Consider the following 25590-nt stretch of genomic DNA (forward strand, 5'->3'; position numbering starts at 1 on the left):
GTTGTCTGCGACATAAGGGTGAAAGGTGCGAGGAGAGCTCGGCGGGTGAAGTACGTACTAACCGAGAATGAAGGTGTGGAGGTTGAAAGAGGTGACAGTAAGGGAGGCATTAAAAGAGAGGATGAGTAGGGTAGAGGATGATGTGGTTGAGCTTGAAAGTGGTTGGATGTCAATGCAAGATAGTCTGTTGGGAGCCATTCGTGAGGGATGTGGATGGACAAAAGGACCACCGAGGCACTCAAAAACATGGTGGTGGGATGATGAAGTTGGAAAGAGGATTGACGAGAAGCGGAAGAAGTTGAAGGAGTGGCAGTAGGCGAAGGGTACGTGAGCAGAAAAAGCAGAGCATGAAAGTTATAAAGCAGCCAAGAAGGCTGCAAAGAAAGAGGTAGCAAAGGTGCAGGAGGCATGAAGGAAAATGTTCGGAGAACGCTTGGATTCGGAAGAGGGTCAGAGAGCGGTATTCAGGATTGCAAAGCAGATGGTGAAAGAGAGGTGTGATGTGATGGGGGTGAGTTGCTTGAAGGATGAAGTGGGACAAATCGTTGTGGACCCGGATGGAATGAAAGGAAGATGGAAAAGATATATGGAAATGCTGCTGAATACAGAGAATGAATGGGATGGCAACATGGAGAGTAACCCAGTTTTAGGACCGACAGAGAAGATAACTGAGAAGGAAGTTGAGGAAGTGATAAAAGCAATGAAGAGTAGAAAAGCGGGAGGGCCGACGGGAGTTGTGGGAGATATGTTGAAGGCAGCAGGAAGTTGGGGTGTGAAGAGAATGACAGAAATCTGTAATCTGGTGGTGAAAGAAGGCCGCATTCCAGTGGATTGGGAAATGAGTACCCTCGTCCTTCTATACAAGGTGAAAGGTGACCCTCTGGAGTGCGGCTCGTACCGAGCGATAAAGTTATTGGAGCATGGAATGAAGGTATTGGAAAGAGTGTTGCAGAGGAGGATAAGGAAGAAAGTGAAGAACGACGAAATGCAGTTTGGATTTATGCAAGGAAGAGGAACGACAGACATGCTTTTTATTGTGAGGCAGTTGCAGGAGAAGTACGTGGAGAAGAGGAAGAAGTTGTTTCTTGGGTTTGTTGATCTGGAGAAAGCATTCGATAGGGTTCCACGCAAAGTATTGCCATGGGCAATGAGGAAGTTAGGAGTGGAGGAATGGTTGATCAGAGTGGTGATGGCAATGTACAAAAGAGCACACACAGCTGTAAGGACGAAGGACGGGAACAGTGGTGAGTTTGAGGTGAAGGTGGGAGTGCATCAGGGATCGGTACGAAGTCCACAACTATTTGTAGCTGTGATGGATGTGCTGGCTCAGAACGTAAAGGAGGGTTTACCGTGGGAGTTGTTTTATGCAGATGATCTGGTGTTGATTGCGGAAAGTATGGATGGACTGAAGGAAAAGATGAACAAGTGGAAGGAATGTATGGAGACAAAAGGTCTGAAGGTGAATATCGGAAAGACGAAGGTGATGGCAAGTGGTAAAGCATGTGGTGAGGTGGAAAGAACTGGGAAGTGGCCATGTGCTGTGTGCAGGAAGGGTGTAGGAGTGAACTCCATTCAATGTACAATGTACACTGAGTGGGTTCATCAAAAATGTAGTGAGTGGTCTGAGAGGGTCATTAACCAGTGTGGCAGCTACATTCAAGTGTAAAGTGTGCACAGAGGCAGCTGCAGATGGAGGAAATGTTGAGTTGGATCTTGGAGACGGCATGAAGCTGGAAGGTGTGAAAACATTTTGCTACCTCGGAGACATGCTGAATGGAGAAGGTGGATCAGACTCGGCAATGGTTGCTCGAGTGAGATGTGCATGGACGATGTTTCGGGAACTGAGTGGCGTGCCGACGAGGAGGGGAGTGTCATTGAAGCTGAAGGGAAAGGTGTATGCTGCATGTGTGAGAAGTGTTATGATTTATTGGAGCGAGACATGGGTAAAGAATGTAGAGCAGCAACGAAGGTTGGAAAGGGTGGAAATGCGAATGGTTCGGTGGATGTGCGGAGTATCGTTGAGAGAGAGGAAGACAAAGGATGAATTGCGAAAGATGATGGGAATAGAGTCTGTGATTGATGCTGTGAAGAGGAACAGGTTGAGATGGTTTGGTCATGTGTTGAGGGAGGATGAAAGTGACTGGTTGAGATGAGTGATGGAAATGAATGTAGAAGGAAGTAGAGGACGGGGAAGACCGAGAAAGACTTGGCTAAAGATGGTGGAAGAAGAAATGCGGGCAAGGGGGTTAACAAGGAGAGATGCAGAAAATAGGGCAAAATGGAGAAGATTGTCATGGGGACCACAAGGCTAACCCCTGCTCTAGCAGGGAAAATGGCCTTAAAATGCATGTTGTTGTTGTTGTTGTTGTTTTTGGAAGATAGCTCTCAGCAGCGGCCACCCACGGCGGGAGTATGTGCTCCACTGAGTGGCGTTCTAGTTTTTTTTATGTGTAGCTTAAATTGCTTCCCCCATGACGAAAAATCACCACACACCACTGCAAACGTCTCAAACCAAACGTCAAACATATTCCACTCCGTATACGTTATTCATTTTTTTGTCTTTTTTCAGCACAAACAAACTCTTATCGTGTAGCAACTTTTTGTAACCTGTATACACCATTGTATACTTTTTACATATTTTTTATAATTGTTCCATATTAGCTCATATTTTTTTCTTTCTGTTTTGCAGATTAACCCTTCATCATGTCAAAAAGAAGGAAATGGAATGATGACTATGTGCGCTTTGGTTTCACTTGCATAACGGGAAATGATGGCTTGCAAAAACCCCAGTGCACTCTTTGTAGCATTGTGTTTTCCAACTCAAATCTGAAACCCTCCAAGCTTCAAGAGCACTTCAAGAACAAGCATGGCGGAACTGATGCTGAAGGACATGATGTTGGGTCAGTGAAAATCAAAAGAGCTCGTTTTGATTTTGTCGGAACTCTTCCAAAGTTGGGTTTCGTTTCTGTTGAAAAACCACTACTTCTTGCTTCATACCAAGTGGCATATGCAGTGGCCAAATCCAAGAAGCCCCATACAATTGCAGAAGATCTCATCAAGCCATGTGCACTGGAAATGGCAACAACTATCCTGGGCAAAGAAGCATGAAAAAAATTTGAACAGGTGCCCCTATAAAATAATGTCATTCACAATCGAATCAGTGATTTGAGTGAAGATATTATGGACCAAGTCATCTCAGATATCAAAGCTAGTCCTCTTAAAATCCTATTCAGTTGGATGAGACAACTGATGTCTCCAGTTGTTGTCAACTCATCACATTAGTGAGGTATGTCAATGATGGTGCTGTGAAGGAAGATTTCCTGTTTTGTGAAGATTTAAAAACAAGCACAACTGCAAAGGATGTGATGCAGCTGGTCAAAGATTTCTTCGCCAAACATGATTTAGATATCAAAGTCATTGGTTCTGTGTGCACTGACGGGGCACCTGCAATGCTTGGAAATAAATCTGGCTTTTCTGCATTGATGAAAAAGGAGATTCCAGACTTACAAGTTACCCATTGTTTTCTTCATCTGCATGCTTTGGCATAAAAAACATTGCCTTCAAATTTGAAGAAAGTCCTTGATACTTGTGTGAAGATCATCAACTGCATCAGTGGGCGAGCTTTGAACCATCGCATCTTCAAATCATTTTGTGATTTAACCTGCTTCTTTGAACTGCGGGAAGAAATCAAAGTTTTTCTGGAAGAGCGTGAATGTGATCTGGTTGGGGCATTGGAATCACAGCAATTCGCCCAAATGCTGGCTTACTAGCTGACATTTTCACTCGTATGAATGACCTGAGTGTTTCTCTTCAAGGAAAACGGATAAACATATTGAAGGCTTGTGAAAAGTTGAACGCCTTCAAAGAAAAGTTACGTCTTTGGCGTCAAAGGATGGAAAGAGGCAATCTCTCAAATTTTCCTTCACTTGAAGAGATGGTTGGTGATGCTGGATCCATAACTCCTGCTGTGCGTGAAGAAATTGTGGCTCATTTGGAAATGCTGTCAGAATCGTTTGATGGATATTTTGCTGCTGGAGACCTGAAGATTTCAGAAGAATGGATCATGAATCCATATTCCTACAATATGGAGAAAATGTCAAATGATGAAGAACTGAAGGAAGATCTTATTGATTTGCGGACAAATTGAGCTCTTGAAATGCAATTTGAAAGCAAGACTTTGGAGGAGTTTTGGTGTGCAGCACTGGACATGTTCCCAAGACTTGGTGGAAAAGCACTCCGTGTCCTCGTTCCATTTGCAACGATATACTTGTGTGAATCTGGATTCAGTTCTCTTTTGTCAATCAAGACAAAATCTCGGAATCGCCTGAATCCCCAGGCATGAATGACCTGCGGATCGCAGTCAGCAAGAAAGTTCCACGTTTTGACAAAATCATGAAAGACAAGCAGGAAGAAAGAAGTCATTGAATTTTATGTTCACAATTGGGATTGATTTTACTGTTTCATTTTTTTTCTGAATAAATTAGAATCTAATTGCTCAATTTATATTTGCATTTCATGCACTGAGTTAAAATCTTATTTTTTGAGTTCAATTTGTTCACCCACAGTATTGTATGTGGTTCAATTTGTGGTTCAAAAATTTGACTTCTTCATCTTCAAATGTGATATTACTTTTGTAGGGGGTGCGAACATTAATCAAATATTTCCTAGGGGTGTGGGGGATAGAAAAGGTTGGGAACCACTGGATTAATGACTTAATTAATTAATTATTTTAAAGTTACAGATTCGGATTAAATGGTGGTGGTTTATGTATTCTATTAGCCAATTGATTAACCATTTAATTTTTTTAATGATTATTTATTTATTCATTTTCATTATTAATCATTTATTTATTTATTTTCTCACCTGGGCAATATCTCAGGCATCTTTTGAGCTAGGAAGCTGTTATTTGGACATGACAGTGACCAAGTGATTTGGCTATAAAGGATATTTTTAATTCATTGATTAATCATTTAATCGATTAATTATTTATTGCTTAATCAATTCATTATTTAATTTTTTTATTAATGACTTATTTAATTACATTTCTAAAAGATACATCTTCGGATGAAGCACGAGTGGTTTAGTTATGCTATCAGCCAATTGATTAAGAAAATATTTTATGACAATCTTTTTTTGATTTTAATTATGCAATTAATCAATCAATGATTGTTCACCTCTCCCTCCCAATGCAGCCTCTATGAGCTGGCAATGCCGCGCTGTAGGATATTTAATTACTTGGCATGGGGGCGGTGTACTTTGAATGTATCTGTACTTGTTTTCTTTTCTTTTTAGAACAACACAAAATTTACTTAAAGCATGATAATTATTTTACTCCCAAAGAAATCCCCAAACCCCACTGTTGTGCCATTCGAGTTGAAGAACGACAGGTCTAACCGGGATGGAGGTTTAATCACTCTCGTGGACCTTCTGACGGTTGTTGGTGTCATGGTTGCACCCTCACTGCCGACTGGTGAGGATGAAACTACCGGTTTCTCATATACACCAGTTTTGTCATCTCCTGGTTCTGGTATTGGATTTACCAACTTCTCTGGAGGTTTTAAACGAACAGGAAGACTAATCGATGGGACGTCTAGTCTTGGTACCACCTCCGGTAGGTAAGCTCTCTCTACCGGATTTGGTGTTTGCTCTCGAGGGTCATCTGCGATCAAATGATCTGCGTGTACAAATCGGCGGTTATTTCCCGGTATCCTAAACAGGTGCGTATTAGGACCCTTAATGGATACGACGGTACCAGGTAGCCACTTCTCCTTTCCTCCCCTTAAATATCTAACACGTACCGGCTGATACATGTCATGTTGACGAACGTCCGGTGTAATCCGTCGTGTTGGAAGTTTGAAGCCCTCTGCCTCTTTTAGACTTTTCCTTGTGGACATGGTTTGATGAACGAAAGTCGAGTTCTGGGAGTGCGTTTCAGGAACAGTTCTGCGGGTGTTATCCCAGATGTAGTGTGCGGTGTGTTCCTGTAATTCAGGAGTACTTTTACTACCCTGTGTTGTATCGACCATGAATTATCTGATTTCTTGAACATATGTGTGTACGTTCTTTTCGGCCAATCCATTTGAAGAGGGAGGGGAGGGAGGACATAAAGTATGTTCAATACTATTGGATTTCAAAAAAGCAAAAAATTCGTCCGCAATGAATTGTGGTCCATTATCTGAGACTACCTGAGTGACCAACCCGTATCTTGCAAATAAGGATCGTAGAACCTCGATCAAACCCCCCGCTGTGGCGCTAGACACAGGGAAGACTTCTCGTCATTTAGATTAGCTGTCTACAACCACGAGAAAGTTTTGACCCTTGACCTCTGCATCGTCCACATGAATTCCCTGCCACGGTTCTGTAGCCCAAGACCATAACAAAAGAGGAACAACTTTCGGTGCTAATTGTGCGTCTGTGCATTTGTTACATGATCTGACCCTGTCTTATTTGTCCCCATCTAGCCGGGGCCACCAAACGAACGACCTCGCTAACGCTTTCATCCGACAAACACCGGGGTGACTTTCGTGAAGTTCACCGAGCAAACGCGTTTGTAACGGGTTGGGAACTTCAACCCGTCGTCCCCACAACAAACATCCGTCATCGACCGACAGCTCGTCTCGCCGTGTGACGTGCGGTTGTGACGTCTTATCCGTACAATAACTCGGCCATCCCGATAAAGTGTCGGGTTTGAGGACAAATTTGGAATGAATTTTCCATCGTAGTTGACCATTCCGAAACAGGGATTTCCATTCGGACATATTCGTTGGTTTTCCCACTTTTCGAATTACCTCCACCTTGTTTTGCAATGGACGAATCCCCTCAGCACTCAAACTATGACCGAGATAGTCAAGTCGTGTCTTCAAACTATGACATTTTACACCATTTATTCGCACATTGTGCTTCTTCAATGCTTGCAACACCTTTCCCAACACCTTCACATGCTGATCTACCGTATCCATGGCCACCACGACGTCATCCACATAGCAATGGACATTTTCTATTCCGAACAGAATTTTGTCCATGGTTGCTTGAAACTGAGATGGTTCTGTTTTTACACCAAAACTTTGTGTTTTTGGAGCTAGAAGACCTTTCTGTGTGTTTAGCACGAGTAATTTAGAGGAATCCTCGTAAAGAAATAACTGATTGAATGCTCCCATCAAATCAACCTTGGAAAACACTTTAGGCTGTGCCATTCTGTGTAATGTTGGCAAACAAGTCCTGAGTGTTTGGAAGTTTGTAATTATCATCCTCAATGGCCTCGTTTAGGGCTTTGTGATCACCACAAACTCTGATACACTGATTGGGTTTGGGAACATGTACAACTGGTGACGCCCAATCACGAACTGCTGCTGGTTTCAGTATTTCTGCTTTCATCAGCCGATCATACTCTTTGTCTACTTTTCCTGCCATGGAGTATGGAATTGGCCTCGCTTTCTGGAATACCGGTTTAGCATTCGGCTTTAATTTGAGTGTCGCTGTGTATCCTTTTATCCCTCCCCGGGAGTCGAGAATAGTACCTCGTTCTGATCCAGCAACCTATTGAACTCTGGGGTAATCCTTTGATTCTGGGACCTTGGTTTTGGAGATGTCTGACACTGAGAAAATATTTTCCCAATTCAGTTTGATTTCACTCAACCAATCTCTCCCCAATAGGCATGGACGTGCCCCCTCTACCACCACAAGTTCCAACATCTCTGGGTTATCCGGGTATTTGACTGGTACCTTCACACAACCCAATATAGGGACTACTTCCCCCGTGCAACTACGAAGAGTTATGTTTGTATCAATCAAGGTATACTTAGACAGGTTATTTCTATACACAGTCTCTGAAATCCTGAAGTGTGACTCCCCAGTATCCAGGTCCATGGTGACATCACAATGTCCAACAGCCACCTTTACTTTAATGGGTTTAACCTTATTGTGAGAGTCTTCACCGTTTCGGTACAACCCAAATCCTTCATGGTCTCGTTCCCTATCTGATTCCTGATCGCTGTGGAAATCCACGTACTTGGCGGAACTTACAGTTTTTAAGCCGAACTTCTTCTGTCTTCGATCCTGTTGATTGATGTTCCCTGGACAAACCTTGGGAATATGTCCCTTTTCATCGCAGGAATGACGGTTCACATTCCTGAGTCGGCAGTTTTCTGTGCGATGATTTGTCCGACCGCAACATTTGCACCAGACTCCGACCGCCGGCTTATTGTGTGCTTCCCTTTTCCTCCCACCTTGTACGAAACTTCTCTTCCCCTGCTGGACTCGATTCGCCTCCGCTGCCCAGTCCATGGTCGCCTCCGAAGATGTCTGACCCATGTGCTCTCGGTTCGCTTTGCTGGCCATCTCGTCCGCCAGACATTTCACCCTGGCCTCCTCAAACGACAAATCCGCCTTGGACAATAAGTTCGTCTACGTCCGAGACATTTGAGGGTGGAGTCCGGATACCAGCTTGTCTCGTAGGGCTTCGTTCAGAAAGGTCCCAAATGAGCACGTGGACGAGAGCTTCTTCAATCGCCACCGTCCACCGTCATGTAATCGGCCACCGTGTCGTTCTCTCCCTGGAAAGTAGTCCAAAATATATATATCGCTCCGCGATCACGATCGGTTTCGGGGGTCTGTCAACAACAGAATGTCCATTAATTGTTGTTCCTTCTTGTTGTATTATTATGTGTTGCATGATGTGTCGTGCTGAGCTTTGCATCTGTGTTGTTGCAGGTTGTCCTGTTCTGCCTGAATAAAGCCGACGTTGAATGATCTCCAATGAATCAAGCCTTATCGATCCACCCTTCGCCTTATCTCAGTCAGCGCCGACTTTCTGCCACGATCCTTGTGTAACTTCCTGTGGTATGAGCAGTTATTTACAGTTAGCTGGTCTAAACTTTACACACACTGGACATTTGGCTACAAGTTGCTCAATGTCACTGCTCATTCACGGCCAGAAGACGACTTAACGGGTTCCAGCTTTGCTTTTTTTTATTGTCAAAAATGACCTTCACAGATCGTACTGAGTACATTGCAACGTTGTACATTAGGGATAAATATGATGACCCAGATTAATATGCTGTCTCCAGATTAATATGCTGTCTCCAGATTAATATGCTGTCCCCAGATTAATATGCTGTCCCCAGATCAATATGCTGTCCCCAGATCAATATGCTGTCTCCAGATTAATATGCTGTCCCCAGATCAATATGCTGTCTCCAGATTAATATGGTGTCTCCAGATTAATATGCTGTCCCCAGATGAATATGCTGTCCCCAGATGAATATGCTGTCCCCAGATGAATATGCTGTCCCCATATCAATATGCTGTCTCCAGATTAATAAGCTGTCCCCAGATTAATATGCTGTCCCCAGATTAATATGCTGTCTCCAGATGAATATGCTGTCCCCAGATTAATATGCTGTCTCCAGATTAATATGCTGTCTCCAGATTAATATGCTGTCCCCAGATGAATATGCTGTCCCCAGATTAATATGCTGTCCCCAGATTAATATGCTGTCTCCAGATTAATATGCTGTCTCCAGATTAATATGCTGTCTCCAGATTAATATGCTGTCTCCAGATGAATATGCTGTCCCCAGATTAATATGCTGTCTCCAGATTAATATGCTGTCTCCAGATTAATATGCTGTCCCCAGATGAATATGCTGTCCCCAGATTAATATGCTGTCCCCAGATTAATATGCTGTCTCCAGATTAATATGCTGTCTCCAGATTAATATGCTGTCTCCAGATTAATATGCTGTCTCCAGATTAATATGCTGTCTCCAGATTAATATGCTGTCTCCAGATGAATATGCTGTCCCCAGATTAATATGCTGTCTCCAGATGAATATGCTGTCCCCAGATTAATATGCTGTCTCCAGATTAATATGCTGTCTCCAGATTAATATGCTGTCCCCAGATGAATATGCTGTCCCCAGATTAATATGCTGTCCCCAGATTAATATGCTGTCCCCAGATCAATATGCTGTCCCCAGATTAATATGCTGTTTCCAGATTAATATGCTGTCCCCAGATTAATGTGCTGTCCCCAGATGAATATGCTGTCCCCAGACTAATATGCTGTCCCCAGATCAATATGTTGTCTCCAGATTAATATGCTGTCCCCAGATTAATATGCTGTCTCCAGATTAATATTGTAACGATTTTGAGAAGTGTGTAACGAATTTGAGAAGTGTAACGGTTTTTGAGAAGTGTAACAATTTTGGAGGAAGTGTAACGAATGTGGAAACGTTACAATGTGAACGTTACAAAAGTATGGTAACATCCTCGTAATGTAAATAATGGTCGCAGCCGTCCTCCTAGTTAATTCCATGAAACTTACACGCAGGTCACGATATATCTATTAAATAGTGTATTTCCTTATTCTATGTAGGCTAAATATGTGTTTCCCACTAGATTGACTTTGCATTGTATCAAACAAAATAAGCGTAGGCCCTTCCAATTTCCCCAAACATCTCCGCTCTCCAAAGTTCTTTTCAAAAGGGGAGTTGTTTTCAATCCCGCAGGCCGCCATTGCCCATGTGCTTTGAGTCGGAGAAGAAAGGCGTGTCTCCACCTCGTCATAAGAGAGAAGGAGTGAACCAACCCTAACAGCCAATCAGCACCGCGGTAAGCGACCCGGTAGGCGTGCCCTCGGAGCCGGCGGCTTGATTTCGCCCGAGGTGATAAAAGCGACTGTAAGGGACTGCTTTACCAGAGGCCTTGGGAGATGACCTGGGAGATGAGCAAAGAGGCTGCACCAAGAGGAGCGGTGAGATGCGAAACGCTCCAAGCCAAAGAGGAGAGGTACTCGGCAAGGAAACCAGCTTTGGAGAGACGCGCTGAAAGGAGGGAGACGGCTCCACCACAAGAAGAGGAGCAGGTGTGCCGAACCAGCGCGTGACGTCTACCGCAGCGGATACACGACGGAGGGTTTTCCCGCCAAAACCGCGAGGAATTGCGAGCTGCTGCCTCCCGACTTTGCCTCCCTCTCAAGCAATCCACCTCAAGCCCTACCTGCCTGCATTATCCCCTGTGTAAGTGTGAACGTCCTGTCCTGCTCGTTGTCTTGGGGTTAAGTAAAAATGAATAGTGTAAGTTAACGATTCGCTGTGTTACTGCTTCTTCCATCCATTGCTGTGTGTGTATAATAAATCTGTTCTTCCTCTGTATTCTTCTTCTTCTTCTTTTTCATTCTCTTTCGGTCGCTTTAGAGGTTTCCCGATTGAATATCTGTGGGGCGATCTGGTCAACGTCGGGTGGAATCGGGTTCTAATCGGGGAGTAACTGTTCGGACGCGGTTAAATACACCACCGCTCGGTCAATATAACATCTAAAGCCGCGTCTGTAACATTTGGTGTCGAGGAGTTGGATTCGGACCTGGGACTAAATTTGTTAGGCCCAAATTTTGGAACACCAATTGTACTATTAGAGTAACAATTGGTGTCGAGGAGGGAGATCGGACCCGAAATCGGACCCGAAGCGCGCTTAACGCGCTCAAAATTACAAGCTGCCGAAATTTATTTTGTTTTATAAAGCAAAACCCGAATTTTGAGATCGCGCCATGGACAATCAAGGCGATCGGATGTCGGTGGGAGAGATAGACAGGGTGGAATCGACCCAGGACCTCGGGGAAATGTATGTGGAGGAAAGGGAGGAGGAGAACATTGGCAATGTGGTTGAGGGGGTATCAGACGCGCAAAGTGGCGTCCTCGCACACGTGGGTGTAGCGGCACCAAATTTTGCCGCGCCCGCGACCGTAGCAGCGCCGTTGGTGGATTTGAACCTTTTTTTTATACAAATGAAGGCCCTTATGGACAAGAATAGCGAAGAAATGGAAAGCAGAATGATGGGGGTAATGGGGAACCGGATGGATGCTCAGAGTGAGCGATTGGAGGGCCAAATGGGGGTAATGGGAAACCAAATGGGGGTAATGGGGAACCGGATGGTAGCTCAGAGTGAGCAATTGGGGGTAATGAGGGACGAAGCGAGGGGTACCGGTGAGGCGTTAGACAACGGGATAAAAGAGGTAAAGAATGGGTTAACGGGGGTGGAAAACAGAATGGCTGCCCAGGAGAATCAGTTAGAGGGGGTGAAAAATGGGTTAATGGGGTTAGAAAATAGGATGGAGGACAAATTGCGGGAAATAGGGGAACAATCTGCCAGGGAAATCAAACAAATGGGAGAGCAGATAGAGGAGGTGAAAATCGGGGTAGAAACCAAACTGGATGCTCAGAGGGATGAATTGGGACAGATGAGGGTGGCATCTACAAAAGAGATGGAGGAAATACGACGAGGGGTAAGTGAGGAGGTTTCGGGGCTACGCGAGGAGGTAAAGCGAGGTGAGAAGCGTATGGAGAAAGAGGTGAGAAATAATACGGCTAAGTTACAAGGGGGAATAGAAGATCTGACGAAGGGAGTAGAACAGCTGACAGTCAGACAAAGGGAACTAGCGGACCAAGTGGAAAAGAACACTACAATCATCGGGGGTTTGAAAGCGACACAAAAGGACATTAAAAACGAATTAATAGCAACACAAAAGGAATGTCAGATGGTACATGAGGGGTTGACGAAGAAGTTGGAGGAGGTGACAGAAGTGATGGAGACGAAGGACCGAGAGGTGAGGACGCACATCGAAACGGTTAAGGTGGCGTTAGAGGAAGAGATAGAGGGGGCGCACCGGGAGATGAAGGAGGTAAAGGAAAAATTAGAGGAGGTGGAAGAGGGGGTGAGTGAAATTAAGAAGAGACGGAGGGAAACTAAGAGGGAGATAAAGGAGGAAGTCATGGAATATGTACAAGGTCTGTGTTCAAATCATGATGAGGTGCTCACTAACCAAATAAAAAGTTTGCAGGTGGCAGAGGAGGTGCGACGACGAAGTACGGAGGTGAGTGGCAATGTATATGATGTGAGGAAAGCTTCAGTCGGCTTGGGGGTTGCTTTGGATCCGGGTGTTCGTGAAAGGCCGTTGGTGAAGTGTGCGACAGGTCAGGTGTGCGAAAAAGAGGTGTGCGAGAATGTCCGACCATGGGGTGTGTGAGGAAAAAGTGCACGCCGAGGAGTGAGTGTGCCGTCAGGAGTGAGTCGGTCGTAGCGCGTGTGCGAGGGAGCACAGGGAAGCGCGGTGTGGTGAGTGTTACGGAGGAAGTAACGAAAAAGTGTGCGCGAGAAAGGTGTGTAACGGGCGGGTGCATGAGGAAAGAGTGCGCTGTCGGGAGTAAGGGTGAGTGCGTTGTCAAGAGTGGAGGTGAGAGTAGTGAGAGTGACACGGAGCGTGAGTTGGTTGTGGCAGGTGAGCGAGGATGTACACCTGGAATGGAAGGATGCACACCTGGAATGGTAGAGCGTGAGTGGGAATGCACGCTGGAATTGGTAGTGAGGCACGTGGTTGGGTGTGCGGGTGAGAGCACACCTGTGATTGTCACAAAGGAGGTGACCGAGAAAGGGGCGCGAAGAGGTGTATTGGTGAGGTGTGCGAGCGACGAATGTGTGCCAAGGTGTTCGGTGGTCAGGTGTGTGACCAAGGCTGTGAGCGGAATGAGTGTACCGAGGTGTGTAAGGAAAGGTACGAGGAGAATGGGAACAGCTGCATGTATGAGCAAGAAAGGGGTAGCGTATGCTTGTAAGAATCCAGGTGAAGCGTCGACGGTAACCGGGTTAGAGGTTAGAACGACTTATAGCCGAATCGGGCCCTCGGTGCGCGTCGGGCAGCTTCGCGTGCCGCGAGGACCAGCGGGGATCCGAACCACGGCGGTTTCGAAAGAACCGCCGTACGCGATCCACGCTGTGCCTCGCTTGGAACGGCCGCGTCCGGGCTCCACTAGGCGGAGCGGGCAGCTGGATAGGAAGGGTCGTTATGGCGACCACGTTTTGTTGAGACGTGCCGGCAGGTCGAGATCGGGACATTGGATGGCTCCACGCCGAGGTGGTGCGTGGGATCTCGGCCCGGGTAAGCCCCCGCCCCTGCCCCGAATGCGGGACGCATCCAGCCGCCGGCACAAAAGAATCCGCGTTCATTGCTCGGCTGTACGAAGCCGGGCTGTAGACGTGAATTGGCGCACCGAGAGGATGTAATAAGTAGACGGGTGATGGTGATAGTGATAGTGATTTAAAACGAAATTTAGAAAAGTGAGTAGAATTGGCAGTAAATGGAAAATTTTTGAATTGGTTGGAATCTGGACGAACAAAATTAATAGTGAGAGACCCCCGATGTGGTGGGATGGCAAATCCACCATCCCTCACAGTGGGGGCAAATGCGCAATAGTTTATGGGGTGGCTATGACAACCGAGCCAGGGAGGGCTTGGATAATTGTAGGGATCTAGCGAAGATGACATTAGGTAACGTTAAGATTAGTTAGTGACTGATACCTGTAGTGGGGACGCAGGTAGATTAGTGTGGATTATAATGACGTGGGAGCGCAATAGTTTAAAGGGACGACTGGGAAGCGCAAGTTTCAGAGGGGAGTAGTTAGCTGAGATGATGCCGTGTGTGTGAGGATTGAACAGGTGAGAATGGAACAGGTGTGATTGCACAGGTGTGCAACTGAACAGGTGTGTGGAGCAGTGTATGAGGGAGTGAGTGATAGTGATTGCGTGTTGTGTTGACCAAATGGTCCAGGAAGAAAGGAGGGTGCAGGTGGCACCAGGTGTGAGGGCACAGGTGTGCAACAACAGGTGTATGTGGCTGTGTGGAATAAATGGTAGTGTGGAATATCTGGAGTATTGGAATGGATGGTCGTGGAGTGAGAATGGTGGAAATTGTGGAGTGGAGTGGATGGTGCGAAGGTGTGAATGGGGGAAGAGTGGACCCCCATCACGGATACCCGGGGCGGGTAGTGTAAGTGTTAGGTAGAGGGTATAGGTAAATTGTGGTTGGATATTGGCATCTGTGGTGCGGGTGAAAGAATGGTCTTTGAATGGGTGCAGCAGTGTGGTGGAAATGGCTGGGCGTGTAGCCTGTTAGTGTGTGTAGTTGGTTTGGGCACTCCACCACTGTGAGGATGTCGGCCAGGTGAGGCCGCAGGTGGGCTCTGGGAGCCGGTAGTAGTTGTTGTGGATGGGGCCCGAGGATCCGGAGGACGGACCCGGGTAGCCCAGTGCCAGAGGGCACCAAGTGGGGTGACAGAGCCAGGAGAGGCCTGCCCCAGTTAGATAGGTTAGGGTGAGGAGCTAGGTAAGCTCGGGTGGCAACTACAGTGGTGGAGGTGTGCAGGTGGGTAGACCTGTTGGGAGAGCTAGACGTCGCAGCCCAGAAATTGTGCGAGAGCACCGGGAGATGAATCGGGGGAGTGAGACCCCAAATTGAGAGGCACCACAGTTTGGTCAATGGGAATTGGTTTTTAGAACCCATAGTGTAAGTTGGCCAATGGATTGGCAGGGAGAGACCCCGGGTAGTGTAAAGTGTGTTAAAGTCATTTAGAGGATAGTTAGGATGAAGGATCTCCTCGCACCATCTGCATCCACTCACCTGAGGTGACAGGTACTCCACACCATGCCATGTTTTGATTATTTTTTATGATGCAAATGTTTGGATTGTGAGACGCATCATGACGTGGGTGTGACATTGTGCGTAATTCCATCTCTCCCTCCTTATGAGGATTGATGATGAATTGGTGATGGCAAATTTTGAAGTAGAGGGATTGTGGTGACGAATTTGGTATAGGGGAAATATGGGGAAGACGTGACAGTAGTGACGAATTTGTAAATGTGTAGATTTTGTACATATGGGGTAAGGGCAAGGGTAGGATAGGTGACAGGGGGGTGACGTACGGTAGGGACAAGCTTTCTCACTTCGCCCTCCGTACGCATTTCGCCTTGCATTGCCTTATTGACGTGTACCCTTGTGACCTTACCCCTCGCTCAATTGTCTTTCTTTTGTCTCCCACATGACCTGTGCGCCATTGGGTGCCAAGGGGAGCGTGCGTGAGGTGGCCATTGTGCGCCCGAGATTCCCAGAACCAGCATGCATTGCGTTGATGTACCACTTTATGGACCGCTGTTCTGCGGCCAAGTACCACTTGATGGACCCCAGGTTCTGGGGCAGGGCACCTCTGTTGGAGACCGGCCATAGTGGCCAGGGAATCTTGCTTGCGGACCTCGGTAAGGTGGCATCTATGCCAAACAGGTGGACCACCCTTAGTTGGCCCCTGAGGCCCTAAATAAAAACGAACACAAGCTGTGCTTTTTATTATGTCCAAATAGGCCGCATGAAGCCAGAAGACGTCGGGAAGAACATCGGCCCAGCAGAGAAAGTGAAGACCACCACCAGTTGTTTTGTTGTGTTTATTAAGAACCATGGTGACTGCGCACCGAGTGGTGCTTTTGGTGCTTTGTGGTGTTTTTGGTGCTTTTGGGTGCTTTGGTGGTATTGGTACTGGTGCATCGATGCAATGCGTGCTGTCTCCTCCCTCCCAACAGGAATTTCTTTCTCTTGTTCCCTAAAAAGAAAAAAAAAACACAGGTCCTGGGTTGCGTTGTAAATAAGAAATCACATCATTGTAAATAATGCTCCCCACCGTAAATGTATAGTTTGAGAATAATTCCGTAATTCGGTTAGCTGTGGGCTTGAGTCTGTTAGACAGGGTGCAATGCAATAGGGGGACATACTTATTTGTGTTTTAAAATTGTCACACTCAGGGTCAGGTTAATTGTAGAGGGAATTACACCTACGTGTCACACTAAGTTAAAGTTTAGTAGGCCCGAGTACGGGCCTGAAGAAAGGAGGGTGCAGTGTAACGATTTTGAGAAGTGTGTAACGAATTTGAGAAGTGTAACGGTTTTTGAGAAGTGTAACAATTTTGGAGGAAGTGTAACGAATGTGGAAACGTTACAATGTGAACGTTACAAAAGTATGGTAACATCCTCGTAATGTAAATAATGGTCGCAGCCGTCCTCCTAGTTAATTCCATGAAACTTACACGCAGGTCACGATATATCTTTTAAATAGTGTATTTCCTTATTCCATGTAGGCTAAATATGTGTTTCCCACTAGATTGACTTTGCATTGTATCAAACAAAATAAGCGTAGGCCCTTCCAATTTCCCCAAACATCTCCGCTCTCCAAAGTTCCTTTCAAAAGGGGAGTTGTTTTCAATCCCGCAGGCCGCCATTGCCCATGTGCTTTGAGTCGGAGAAGAAAGGCGTGTCTCCACCTCGTCATAAGAGGGAAGGAGTGAACCAACCCTAACAGCCAATCAGCACAGCGGTAAGCGACCCGGTAGGCGTGCCCTCGGAGCCGGCGGCTTGATTTCGCCCGAGGTGATAAAAGCAACTGTAAGGGACTGCTTTACCAGAGGCCTTGGGAGATGACCTGGGAGATGAGCAAAGAGGCTGCACCAAGAGGAGCGGTGAGATGCGAAACGCTCCAAGCCAAAGAGGAGAGGTACTCGGCAAGGAAACCAGCTTTGGAGAGACTCGCTGAAAGGAGGGAGACGGCTCCACCACAAGAAGAGGAGCAGGTGTGCCGAACCAGCGCGTGACGTCTACCGCAGCGGATACACGACGGAGGGTTTTCCCGCCAAAACCGCGAGGAATTGCGAGCTGCTGCCTCCCGACTTTGCCTCCCTCTCAAGCAATCCACCTCAAGCCCTACCTGCCTGCATTATCCCCTGTGTAAGTGTGAACGTCCTGTCCTGCTCGTTGTCTTGGGGTTAAGTAAAAATGAATAGTGTAAGTTAACGATTCGCTGTGTTACTGCTTCTTCCATCCATTGCTGTGTGTGTATAATAAATCTGTTCTTCCTCCGTATTCTTCTTCTTCTTCTTTTTCATTCTCTTTCGGTCGCTTTAGAGGTTTCCCGATTGAATATCTGTGGGGCGATCTGGTCAACGTCAGGTGGAATCGGGTTCTAATCGGGGAGTAACTGTTCGGACGCGGTTAAATACACCACCGCTCGGTCAATATAACATCTAAAGCCGCGTCTGTAACAATATGCTGTCCCCGGATTAATATTGTTGCGGACTCAGGGTCGGCGCTCCCCTTATCAAGGGGGGGGGGGGGGGGTTAGTCCCCTTGTCCTTTTAAGCTGGCCGTCCCCCGATCCTGGAAATTATAACGCTCCTTTCCGGTCGAGATTGGCCAGGGTGATTGGTCAATAGAGTCCCAAATACCTGAGTGCCAATCCGACCGCAAAGCAAGGAGATAATTCCCGCTCTGACAAGATGGAAATTGCTGAGCGGTTTAGCAATCCGAAGCCAGAGCCATTAACGATAAGACTAAACCCGATTAAAGCGGTTCCGAAATCGTGCCACAGGTACTCAATTGAGAAAAGACAAAGACGATCGGATAAGAGGAAACCAAAGTAAAGAAAGAACAAATATGATATATTAATTATGCACAATAACCCACGGAAGAGGAAACGAAAGGGAAAGAATATACAAGAAGAAGAAGAAGCAGACACATGGCAACCTTAACTATAGTCTTACTTAACCCCAGGATAAACAGACAGACTTACACGGGAGGGTTGTGGTAGGAGGAGAAGGTCCAGGCAGATGGCAGGGGAGGAAGGTCCAGGCAGATGGTCGGTGTTGAGGTCCGGCTCCAGGTGTTAACTCGTACCGTGGCGAGAACCCCGGCAGCAGCAAGCGCGTACTGTTGGCGCATGATCGGACCTTATATGTGGCGGGGGGGGGGGGGGGGGGTGGGGGGGAGGTAGTCCTTCGTAAGGCCGTATGCGCAGTTCCATACAATCAATCGCCCCTTGTGCAGTCCTCCCAATAACGTGACAATCAATCGTCCCCTGCGCAGCCCATGCAATAATCTCACAATCAATCAAGCTCTCCCTGCGCAGTCCGTTATGATGCAATCTGCTCGCTCGCCCAGCCTCCATGCAGTCCGTAATCAATGATGCAATCGACCGTCCCCTGCGCAGTCCTCTCCGTAACGTGCCAATCAATCATCCCCGGCGCAGTCCGTCATGATGCAATCTGTGTGCTCGCCTAACCTCCGCGCAGTCCGTTATGAATGATGGCTCCCTGCGCAGTACGTTCAATAATGTCACAACCAATCGAGCTCTCCCTGCACAGTCTGTAATGATGCACTTGACGGTCCCCTGCGCAGTTCGTGAAAGGGCTTGGCGCCTGCGCTTTTATAACCCGCTTAGAAATCAAGCCGCGCTTCATTGAGCCACGCCTATCAGTAAGCTCACCTCAGCCCTGGTTGGTTTGTCGACAGGGCCACGCCTCGTTTTTGGCGCTCCGCCCCCTTCTTCTCCGACTTGACCGCGTGCGTAATGGCGGCTGGGGCGAGCGCTAAAGCGGCTGCGACTGGCAGAGGCGCGTTCCAATTTGAAGAGAGGCAAGCCGCAAAATGAACGGAACTGAAAAGGACCTATCTTATTTAATTAATGCAACGCAGAGTCAACTATTGGGAACACAGCCTTAACTAAACACAGACTAAGGAAATAACTGAGAAGTTCCTATGGTGTCCTACGTGTTGCTGTGGCCTAACTATGGGTGCGACCTTTTTAAATGAAGAGAATTATTTACAAGAATTATTTACAAGTGAGGGGTTCTCAAAACCGCAACACTGCACCCTCCTTTCCTCCAGGCACAGCCCGTGCCGACAAAACTTTAACATAATGTGACACTCAGGTGTAGTAACCCTCTACTTTTAACCTCACCCTGAGTGCGACAGTTTTAACAATTAAGTATGTCCCACCTGCTGCGTTGCATTCTACCTAACAGACTTATTCCCACAGACTAACCGAATTGTGGAATTATTCTCAAAACTACACATTTAAGCTGGTGGGGAGCATTATTTACAAGACTACTATTTTGATTATTTACAGAACTCGAACCCAGGACCTGTCTTTTGGGAAACAAAAGCAGAACTTTTGATAAGAGGAAAATCATTGCACTGCACTGCACTGATACACCATACCATATGCACCAATCAACAAAATGCACCAAAAGCACCATAAAGCACCAATAAGCACCATCATCAAAAATGCACCAAACACACATTTTGAAATAATGATCAAGGATGATGGGATGTCTTCTCCTCTGGGCCGCTGGTTCTGGTTGTCGTCCTCTTCATGCTTGATGCCTATTTAAAAATAAAATGGCACAAACCACGTCCACTTTTTATTTACTGCCAGCAGGCCCAACTCCGGTGGTCCACCTGCTTGGCATAGGTGCCACTTTGAAAACAGTGGTCCGCAACCAGATACCGCTGGCCACATTGGCCGGTCCCCAGCAGAGGTGCCAGGCCCCAAAACGTGGGGTCCATAAGGTGGTGCTTGGCCACAGAACGTGTGGTCCATAAGTGGTGTACCAGTGCAGGCTGGAGGCAGCGGAGGTGTGGGCACACAACTGCGGTCACCTGCGCACTCCCCCCGGGCCTAAAAGAAACAAGCCAATGAGTGGGGAAGGAAGGACAAGCAAAGCAGCGGGGCAAGGTCACAAGAGTCCACGTTAATTCAAGGTAATGCAACATGAAGGGCGCTGGAGAGCGAGCGGAGAAAGCTCATCCCTAGCGTACGTCCCCCCCCCCCCCCCCACCACCCATTGTCACCTAACCTACCCTTGCCCCTATCCCGTATTTACACAGTCTACACATTACAGATTCCGTCTCTACCTGTCTTGTCCTTCCCATTCCCTCTAATGCCAAATTCATCATCAATCCCTCCCAAGAAGGAAGAGATGGAATAATAAACAATGCCCCACCCACGTCATGATGCGTCTTTTTTTTTTTTTTGTATACAAGATCGAGGCTCGTGAAAGAGCAAACATTAATCACACAAAAAGACAAACCGACACACAAAACACAAAAAACAAGGGGAGCGGCAGACAAGATGGGGAGAGAGGGGGGAGGACACAAAAGAGAGGGGGAAGAAGGGGAAGGACACAAACACAACATTTGAGAGCAGGGACATCGGGAGGACTTGGGGGGAGGTGGGAGAGGATTAAAACATATGAACACTGCAAGGACTCTGGGGTGAATTACCGGGGGTAGAAAAGATCAAGGTTTTCGATGGGGGAAGATAAGAGATGGTGGTGAACAGCTGTTTTAAAGACCTGGAGGGAGGAGTGGGATTGAAGGGAGTGGGGGAGTTTGTTCCAGAGGCGGGAGAAAAGGGGAATGAAAGAGTGAAGGTGAGCAGAGAGCCTAGACTTTGGCAGTTTAACCATAAGAGGGTTGCAGGCAGATCTTGTGCGACCTGAAGGAATATTGGGGGGACAGAGCACAGAGAGAGCTGGGGGAGCAAGGCCGGAGAGGAGTCGGTAGAAGACAGAAAGACCACCAACCTGCCTGCGGTGAGTGAGTGAAAGGCCCTCGGCGTTGACTACATCGCAGGAGATTCCAATGATTCTGAAAGCTTTGGCCTCAACAGCGTGAAGCCGAGCAAGGTGTGAGGCAGGAGCACCAGCCCAGAGGGGGGAACAGTATTCCATTGAGCTGTGGATGAAAGCCTTGTATGTGGTGAGGAGCTCAGGTGTGCCAAGGAAGGACTTCGCACGATGGAGGATGCCCAGTCGGCGACTGGCTTTGGAGGCCCGCTTGGAAATGTGGTTTTCCCAAGAAAGATCATGGCAGATAGTGAGACCCAAAAGCTTGAGCGACAGAACTTCTTGGAGAGGATTGTTGAGAAAGTAGATGGGAGGGTTGTCCAGTCGGTCCTTTCGAAGAGACATTGTAAGAGTGTGAGATTTGTCAGGATTGAAAGACATGTTCCACTTGTTTGACCAGTCTGTGATTTTGTCCAGGTCTGCAGAGAGTGAGGAGGCTGCAGACTGCCGATCTGAGGGATGAGGAATGGAGCGACAGAGAGTAGAGTCGTCAGCAAAGAGATAGAGAGGATTTTCAAGAGAGTCAGAGAGATCATTGATGAAGACCAGAAAAAGCACAGGGCCCAGAACACTACCTTGGGGAACTCCAGCCTGAACAGGAAGAGGAGATGAGAGAAACCCATTCAGGGCCACACGTTGACTACGACCAGAGAGGAAGTCCGCCAGCCATGCGTGGAGATTTCCATGGATACCAAAGGAGGAGAGTTTGGAGAGCAGAGCAGGGTGCCAGACCGTATCGAAGGCACGTGAAATGTCAAGGGAGACAGCTCTAATTTCCTGTTTGGCGTTGAGGACCTCCATCCATTGTTGAGAAAGCAGAAGCAGCATGTCCAGAGTAGAGTGACCAGGTCTGAAACCAAATTGATGATCAGAGATCAAGCCATTGGAGAAGAGGAAAGATTTAATATCTGAAGCAATGATGGATTCCATGACTTTGCTGATAATTGGGAGAAGGCTGATTGGTCTGTAGTTGCTGGGATCTGTTTTTGCACCTTTTTTGTGCAAAGCGGTGATGTTGGCTGATTTCCAAGCAGATGGCAGATGACCTTGAGCAAAAGAGAGGGTGAAGAGAACAGAAAGAGGGAGTGAAAGAGCAGAAGAACATGATTTTAGGACCCGTGGGCTGATGCCGTCAGGACCAGTTGCAGAATCAGAGTCGAGGGTTGACAGAAACTTTTCCACCTTGTCAGGAGGAAAGGACACAGAGTCCAGGAGCAGCTGGGTACGACTGGGTACGGTGGGTACAGAGAGGGATGGGTTTGGGACACAAGATTTAGAGGCAAACACAGAGTTGAGGCATTCAGCTTTTTCACGTGCGGAGTCAGCCGTTAAGCCGTTTGAGGTGAGGGAGGGGATGGAGGGGGAACAAACACCAGAAACAGATTTGACCAGATGCCACCAGGATTTGGAAGAGGGAGACAGATAAGAGAGTTCGGTCTTGAGAATGGTGAGATATTGTTTCCTGGCTCTCCTGAGGGTGGACACACACTTGTTTCGGGCTTTGTGAAAGGAAATGAGATTTCCTTCCGTTGGATTTGCTTTCCAGGAGACGAAAGCAAGTTGTTTCAGGGCAACAGCCTCACCACAAGATTCCGTGTACCATGGACGGGAGGAAGGGTATGACAACTGAAGACGAGATGGTATAAATCTGTGCATGAGAGAGAGCAATTTACTTTGAAAGAATTCCCAGGATGAGTTGATGTCAGAGGCGGTAGAGATGGGAGACCAGTCCAGATGATTGATGGCTGCTTGAAGACGGTGCCCGTTGGCCTGAGTGAAATGCCAGACTCGTCGACGTTGAGGAGGCTCTCTGAGAATGGTCAGAGAGATGTCCACTTTGACAAGCACATGATCAGATGAGCCGATTGGAGCAGAAGAAGAGCAGCAGACATTTTCAGGGAAGTTTGTCATAACCAAATCCAGAAGAGAAGATGCTCCGTTGACTGAGATCCGGGTCGGGAAATTGACAGATTGTGTCAGTCCCAGTGAGTCGCAGAAGTCCTTTGCTGAAGAGCCGAAGAGCCGCACTAATGCACCCATCCAAGCAGTACTCTGCTACTCTCGCACCACAGATGTCAATACAACAACAACAACATGCATTTTAAAGGCCATTTTCCCTGCTAGAGCGGGGGTTAGCCTTGCGGTCCCCATGACAATCTTCTCCATTTTCCCCTATTTTCTGCATCTCTCCTTGTTAACCCCCTTGCCCGCATTTCTTCTTCCACCATCTTTAGCCAAGTCTTTCTCGGTCTTCCCCGTCTTCTACTTCCTTCTACATTCATTTCCATCACTCTTCTCAACCAGTCACTTTCATCCTTCCTCAACACATGACCAAACCATCTCAACCTGTTCCTCTTCACAGCATCAATCACAGGCTCTATTCCCATCATCTTTCGCAATTCATCATTTGTCTTCCTCTCTCTCAACGATACTCCGCACATCCGTCGAACCATTCGCATTTCCACCCTTTCCAACCTTCGTTGCTGCTCTACGTTCATTACCCATGTCTCGCTCCCATAAATCATAACACTTCTCACACATGCAGCATACACCTTTCCCTTCAGCTTCAACGACACTCCCCTCATCATCAGCACGCCACTCAGTTCCCGAAACTTCTTCCATGCACATCTCACTCGAGCAACCGTTGCCGAGTCTGATCCACCTTCTCCATTCAGCATGTCTCCGAGGTAGCAAAATGTTTTCACACCTTCCAGCTTCACGCCGTCTCCAAGATCCAACTCAACATTTCCTCCATCTGCAGCTCCCTCTGTGCACACTTTACACTTGAATGTAGCTGCCACACTGGTTAATGACCCTCTCAGACCACTACATTTTTGATGAACCCACTCAGCGCACATTGTACATTGAATGGAGTTCACTCCGACACCCTTCCTACACACAGCACAGGGCCACTTCCCAGTTCTTTCCACCTCACCACATGCTTTACCACTTGACATCACCTTCGTCTTTCCGATATTCACCTTCAGACCTTTTGTCTCCATACATTCCTTCCACGTGTTCATCATTTCCTTCAGTCCATCCATACTTTCCGCAATCAACACCAGATCATCTGCATACAACAACTCCCACGGTAAACCCTCCTTTACGTTCTGAGCCAGCACCTCCATCACAGCTACAAATAGTAGTGGACTTAGTACCGACCCCTGATGCACTCCCACCTTCACCTCAAACTCACCACTGTTCCCGTCCTTCGTCCTTACAGCTGTGCGCGCTCTTTTGTACATTGCCATCACTACTCTGATCAACCATTCCTCCACTCCTAACTTCCTCAATGCCCATGTCAATACTTTGCGTGGAACCCAATCGAATGCTTTCTCCAGATCAAAAAACCCAAGAAACAACTTCTTCCTCTTCTCCATGTACTTCTCCTGCAACTGCCTCACAATGAAAAGCGCGTCTGTCGTTCCTCTTCCTGGCATTAATCCAAACTGCATTTCGTCGATCTTCACTTTCTTCCTTATCCTCCTCTCCAACACCCTTTCCAATACCTTCAATCCATGCTCCAACAACTTTATCGCTTGGTACGAGCCACACTCCAGAGGGTCACCTTTCCCCTTGTATAGAGGGACGAGGGTACTCAGTTCCCAATCCACTGGAATGCGGCCTTCTTTCACCACCAGATTACAGATCTCTGTCATTCTCTTCACACCCCAACTTCCTGCTGCCTTCAACATATCTCCCACAACTCCCGTCGGCCCTCCCGCTTTTCTACTCTTCATTCTTTTATCGCTTCCTCAACTTCCTTCTCAGTTATCTTCTCTGCCGGTCCTAAAACTGGGTTACTCTCTATGTTGCCATCCCATTCATTCTCTGTATTCAACAGCATTTCCATATATCTTTTCTATCTTCCTTTAATTCCATCTGGGTCGACAACGATTTGTCCCACTTCATCCTTCAAGCAACTCACCCCCATCACATCACACCTCTCTTTCGCTATCTGCTTAGCAATCCTGAATACTGCTTTCTGACCCTCTGCCGAATCCAAGCGTTCTCCGAACATTTTCCTACATGCCTCCTGCGCCTTTGCTACTTCTTTCTTTGCAGCCTTCCTGGCTGCCTTATAACTTTCATGCTCTGCTGTTTCTGCTCCCGTACCCTTCGCCTTCTGCCACTCCTTGAACTTCTTCCTCTTCTCGTTAATCCTCTTTCCAACTTCATCATCCCACCACCATGTTTCCGAGTGCCTCGGTGGTCCTTTTGTCCATCCACATACCTCACCAACGGCTCCCAACAGACTAGCTTTCATTGACATCCAACCACTTTAAAGCTCAACCACATCATCCTCGACCCTACTCAGCCT

The 25590-nt window shown here is 47.2% G+C and overlaps 1 long non-coding RNA gene across 1 annotated transcript in view; it reads left to right on the forward strand.

Annotated features, from left to right (window-relative positions):
- LOC144891115 (uncharacterized) overlaps positions 1-9225 on the forward strand; it is a 34831-nt gene extending 25606 nt beyond the window's left edge. Inside the window, exon 3 of the long non-coding RNA XR_013622709.1 lies at positions 8710-9225. This is a non-coding gene — a long non-coding RNA (uncharacterized LOC144891115). The remainder of the gene's footprint in view (positions 1-8709) is intronic.
- Positions 9226-25590: the final 16365 nt, after the last annotated feature.

Source organism: Myxine glutinosa, chromosome 3 (genome assembly GCF_964187855.1).
Source record: "Myxine glutinosa chromosome 3, kmMyxGlut1.1, whole genome shotgun sequence".
Classification (NCBI taxonomy): domain Eukaryota; kingdom Metazoa; phylum Chordata; class Myxini; order Myxiniformes; family Myxinidae; genus Myxine; species Myxine glutinosa.